Genomic DNA, 6258 nt, shown 5'->3' with positions numbered 1-6258 from the left:
TTTATATATATATAAAAAATTATTACCCATAGTGACAAGCTTGACATAGCTTTTTCTGAACAGTATGCACCTACAGTATGTGGTTTTGAAGTAACATACAAGACTACTATGGGCTGATTTACAATTACAAATGATGCTAAACTGAACAAGTACAACTGCCAATAGCAACCAATGAACATTTTAGTTCAGCATGTCTTATGTTACCAGGGTCGGACTTGGTCGGCCCAGACCCGCTCACTGTGGGGGGGCTTAAAGGAAGTTGTGGCTGCAGCTAAGGGGGCTTTGTGGCAGAGGTGGGGGCACCCCAGTCCAACCCTGCATGTTACAAAATGAAAGCAAAATTTAGAAAGGCAGTTATTGGCATCTGCAATCGTGCAATTAAACACTTATGTTAGTGAATTATCCCCTGTGTCTTATAAAGCACATTTTATTGAAGCCCTGCAGCTACATATTGCAAAGAAACAAGGATCTCCTACTTCAAATGACTGATGTGAAACAACAGTGGTACAGGAGTTGCAGCATCATCCTCCCCCTATATGGTTGGCACATGTGCAGCAATTATAAGAAAACTTAAAAGGAATCTTTCATCATTTTTATCATCTAGTTTTTATTTCTAAATAACACTGTTTACACTGCAAATAATTCACTCCCGTTTTTAATTTTTTATTCCTGAACCAAATATATATATTTTTAGTGATAATATTGGTGTGTAGGCGGCCATCTCAGGTGATTTTGCCTAGTCATGTGCATTTAGAAAGAGCCAGTGCTGCACTATGAAACTGCTTTCTGACAGGCTATTGTTTCTCCTACTCAATGTAACTGAAGGTGTTGCAGTGGGACATGGATTTTTACTATTGAGGGCTGTTCTTATATCTACCAGGGAGCTGTTATCTGGTTACCTTCCCATTGTTCTGCTGATGGGCTGCTGGTTGGGAAGGGAGGGGGTGATATCACACCACCTTGCAGTACAGCAGTAAAGAGTGACTGAAGTTTATCAGGGCACAAGTCACATGACTGGGGCACCTGGGAAACTGACAATATGTCTAGCCCCATGTCAATTTCAAAATGAAATATAAAAAAATCAGTTTTCTCTTTTGAAAAACAGATTTCACTGCAGAAGTCTGCTGGAGCAGCAGTATTAGCTAATGGGTTTTAAAGAAAGAAATGTTTTCCCGTGACAATGGAGGTCTTTTATTAACACTGGGCAAATGTGCACCTCGTCAGTAACCCATGGTGACCAATCAGATGATTGCTTTCAGTGTTCAACTTGCAGTTGGTTAAAAAAAGCTAATCACTGATTGGTTGCTATGGGTTACTGCCCAGGAATAAATTTGTCTGGGGTTTATAAATGAACCCCAGAATCCCTTTAATAGTATGCTGTAAAAAATATAGTACCATGCCCTTGTTTTATAAACAATGCCCAGTAAATAAATTAAGCATCCAATTTGTGAAACAGACTGTTGATACAATGTAAGACAATGCAGCTGATTAACAGACCTGTTTTTGCTGGGGAACTAAGGGCAAGGTCACACGTGGCGTTTTTACGTTGCGTTTTTTTAAAAAAATGTACAGCCGAGTGTAAATACATACAAAATGAAGCCCTATTGGAAATAATGGAATACACACTATAGCAATTCCCATGGGGCTCTTGTGTGCCAACATCCGCCACAAGACGCCAGTATTTGCATTTTTAAGCAGAAACGCCAATACACCAAGGAAATGCCATATTATTGAACTCTATGGGATCTGAAGTTTTGGAAATACACTTGGCTAAAATATGATGTGTATTTTCAACACGGCGGTCAAACTCTCACGACATGGATTTCCCATATACGTATTTACCGCATTGTATGCTGTTAATTTAATTATGTTGTGTATTGACGAGCAGTACAGCTACATTCTGCGTGTAAATTGGTTCCACAAAAGTTTACTAAAATTCGTCTGAGTGGAATTGTGGGAACGAGAAAAAACAGGAATGCATGTTGGGAAAAAAACTACAGGCTGAAAAATGCATATTATCATACGTGTGGTGGCACTGACGTATTTACGATTGGCCACACGTTTTTAAAAACACAACGTAAAAACACCACGTGTGACCTTGTCCTAAGACTTTTGCAACATTAATGGAACAGTAACATAAAAAAAATATGTTTTTTAAAGTAATACAAATATAATGCAGTGTTGCCCTGCCTTAGTAAAACTGATGTGTTTGCTTCAGAAACACTGCTTTTGTTTTAATAAATAAGCCATAGGAGCAGCCATTCAAAGGAGAAAAGGCTCAAGTTACACAGCAGATAAGCTCTGTAGAACATAATGGTGTTATCTGTTATCCACTTGGAAATACATGGTGTTATCTGTTATCCACTAATTAACCTGTGTCATATAGCCTTTTTCAATTTCCGCCATTGCTACACAGCAGCTTGTTTTTATGAATGATAGTAGTGTTTCTGAAGCAAACACATCAGTTTTACTTGTGCAGGGCAACAGTAAATTACATTTTTATTACTTTAAAACACTTTCATTTATTGGTGTTACTGTTCCTTTAAAAATAATACACCACACAATGCTGGTTTTCAGTTTTTATAAATAGCTTTAAAAAAACTGAACATTTTTGGGAAAGTTGCATATAATTATGTTTTATTTTATTGGGTATTTTTTTATTTTGGGGTGGACTTGCCTTTTAAGCTTTTTAAAACACAAGGCACCACAATGTTTGTGATAGACATATCTGATGTGTTCTTTTATTGGTGAATACCCATTTTATTTATATTTCTCATTCATGGACGCAGGATCTTAATCAAGAACAGGCACAGCACTTTAAAACTGTATATTAAAGATAATCATTTCTACATTAGTGATAACAGATCTATATATAATAAAATGTATGTAGAAATGACAACACAGCTTTATATAATGATGTTTGTTAGCATGCAAATCTATGTGTGCCCAGCCCCCTTCACTGAATGTTGCTTCTAAAATGACAGTGAAAGCTGATCTCACTCTCATTTCACCATCTCTGTGATCGATAATACATCCTCTCTATGTCCCAACAGAGTGCCTCATCATTATCCTGCTGTCCCAAGTGCAAAGTGAAAGTAATTACCCTCTCAACATACACAAGCTGGCTCCATCCCAGACACTCAAATGGTTGTTTGTGCGGAGTCAGGCCTGGGGTGGAGGGGCACAGAGAAAGCATTTTAAAGCCCAATGTGTAGTTAGGAAACTCACAAGATATTATTCAGCTTGCCTAAGCCTTTGGTTTATTGTAATAAAGTTCATACCACTGTTTTCAAAGACCACTGGCGTCCAAGTTTTTGTGAAAAATTGTTGGAGACCCTTTATTTGCAATACTACAATGAGGGCCCAGTTGAGAGAGAGCTGCATGTACCAGGTGCTATTCCTAGCAACTTATGTAATAAGCCATAATTGATGATAATGGGGGAGCTATGTTCAGCAACCTTCTCTACAGTTATAGCGCAATAAAAACGACATCGGAAGTATTTGTGAAAGTTGATCAATTTTTTAAGACATATAGGATAAATGAAAAACACCTTATTTTGTAGGCAATTATGATTGAGTAATATATGGTGTTGCTTTTACATGGTGCTAAAAATTATTATCTTTAAAAATAGCCCCTTTATTGGAGCTCCCTATATGTGTTCTCTGGTCCCCGTTTCGAATGAGGGGTGGGTGTGTCTGAACTGTCCCTGCCACAAGCAGAGGAGGGGGACAGCCAATCACAGCCTTACAGTCACACAAGCAAAGACAGGCTTCAGTTCCCTATTGGGTCCTGCTAGCTGCTGATTGGTTCCTGTCCTACAGTGTAGTGAGCTGAGAGCCACCGGCACCCCTGCACAGCCTGCAGTATTCCTAGACTGGAGCCCACTTTGGAGTGTGCCAGAAAATTCTTTAGTTACCTGACAAGCCAGTCTGATACTGCATATGGATATATGTGTGCAAAGGGAAATAAGTGTTTTCTCAGGGGCCCTAGAGTTATTTGAGAACATATTAATATAATAGAAGTTAAGGCCCTATGTCCACATGCATTTTACATGATTGTTTGCTGCTTCTCTGACTGCTTATATACAGAACTGCCAGAGCAGCAGATAAGATACATTTGTAACAATTTCAAGATAAGCAAACAAGTTAAGATAAGATAACAGGTCCCTTGGGAAAAGTTAGACTCACAGCTTAAAGGGCAATTCACCTCCATTAGCAAAACTGTAATAACTGGAAAAAAAACACAGAAATATGTTCAAACTTTCATAACCTGCCAAATTTTGTAAAATGAACATGGTAATTTGGGGGTGTGGTCACAAAATGGGCGTGGTCAACAAAATTCACCCCACTATGCGCGACCAACATTTTTGTCCCATTTTTTATTTCCAAAATGTTGGGAGGTATGTACTGAGTATCTGCACTCTAAGGCAAACTTTTCTTCTGTATGCTACCGCAGTGCACAGTTGTAATTTATGTATATCCACGAATATCAGAAACCAGCACACCCATGTGAAAATCTTCACCTCTTTATTTACATCATATCAGAGTCCAACGTTTTGGTACGCATTAGGTTCTTTTTCAAGGATCCTTGAATCATATTCATTATTCTTGAAAAAAGTCCTAATGAGGACCTAAACGTTTTTACATGGATGTGCTGGTTTCTGATATATGAATAAAGTACCCCCTCTTGTAAAATATAAGGATATTATAAATTACCACGGAGTTTCCTGCCAAGTGTTTTTATACAAGTCACAGAACTCCGAGGTAACCTCTAATATCCTCATATTACATACCTCCCAACTGTCCCTTTTTCGGAGGGACAGTCCCTCTTTTGACAGCTCAACCCGCAGTCCCTCATTTGTACTGGAAAGTCCCTCTTTCTCTGCACTGAAGAGCCAGAAAAAGAAACAGTTTCTCACTTAATTGGCTTTTAGCAGAGAGCCCAGAACATCTAACAGGTGCAAATAAGATACTTTGTAACAATTTTTAGACACAAAAACACAGTTTAGATAAGGAGAAATATTTTCAAACTTTCATAACCTGCCAAATTTTGTAAAACAAACATGGTAATTAGGGGGTGTGGCCAAAGAAAGGGGTGTGGTCAAAAATTGCTGCGCTACATGCGGAAAAAAAAATGTTGTCCCTCTTTTTACTTCCAAAATGTTGGGAGGTATGATATTATGCAACAGTGGGTACTTTATTTATTATAATACAAAAGTTTTGGTGAGCCATGTGACAAAAATGACATCACTACTCACCGTTTATAACTGATGACATCAGTACTCATGTGGGTGTGAGCAAATACTTAAAGAAGGTCTTAGGGTTTCCTCGTGAGGCAACTTCGGGCGACTTCAGAAAACAAAGCGTTGCGTGTGCTTTAGCGCAGGTGATTTTTCATTATAGCCGGCGCAAGACAGAGGAAAGGTGTTCAGGGAGATTGGTCGCCGCAAAGACGAGGTGATTAGTCGCCAGGCGACTAAATTTCCCCGAATCGCCCAGTGTGAGGATTGTAATTTTGGGCACTATACCACAGTTAAAATATTAATAATACTAATAAACACTTTGAGAATACAAAGATGAGAAATCCATCTTGTCAATGCTGCTCCAGCTATGCTTTATCATTACATGATAACGTACAATCAGCACAGGACCCTCACGCCCTGCTCTCTGCTTTATGAGTAGGCCTGTGTTTATCTATGAGCGCTCTCTTTCAAGCACTTTCTCCGTCTTAACAATGGCTTTATTCTTCGAGTTTGCTGTGATGTCGCTGTAGGCAATTTTAGGACAAGCCCAGTGTTATGACAACGGGTCATGTTTACTGAAGGAACAGCGTGGGACACAGGAGGTTAACGTGACACGCCCCAGATTCGGAATTAACTCTGCGCATTAACTTCTGGGAAGGAGAATTCGATTACATTATATAATGGCACATTTTAACAGTGACTACGTGGTAAGCAGTGGCCTGTTTGTCCTGCAGCTATCTCTGCACATAAAACTTTGTTTTCCTCACACACCAACACAACGTGAGTCTCTCCAGCTTTATTTGCTACAGTGCCAGCCAACCAACCCCAAATGTGACAAGTTAGACACCCCTGCTGCACACACAGCTCCGTATAAACCCACTACTTAGTTACAGAGGAGTTGATAGTCCGTGAGGGGTCCTTTGGGTGTAGATAAAAGCAGCACCTTTGGTCACATGATCTGCCCTTTGTGACCCGACCAACACTACGACCCTGATAATATTAGAGAATTTTGTGT

The sequence above is a fragment of the Xenopus laevis genome, chromosome 2L (genome assembly GCF_017654675.1).
Source record: "Xenopus laevis strain J_2021 chromosome 2L, Xenopus_laevis_v10.1, whole genome shotgun sequence".
NCBI lineage: Eukaryota > Metazoa > Chordata > Amphibia > Anura > Pipidae > Xenopus > Xenopus laevis.
Note: the sequence above shows the minus strand (reverse complement) of the source record.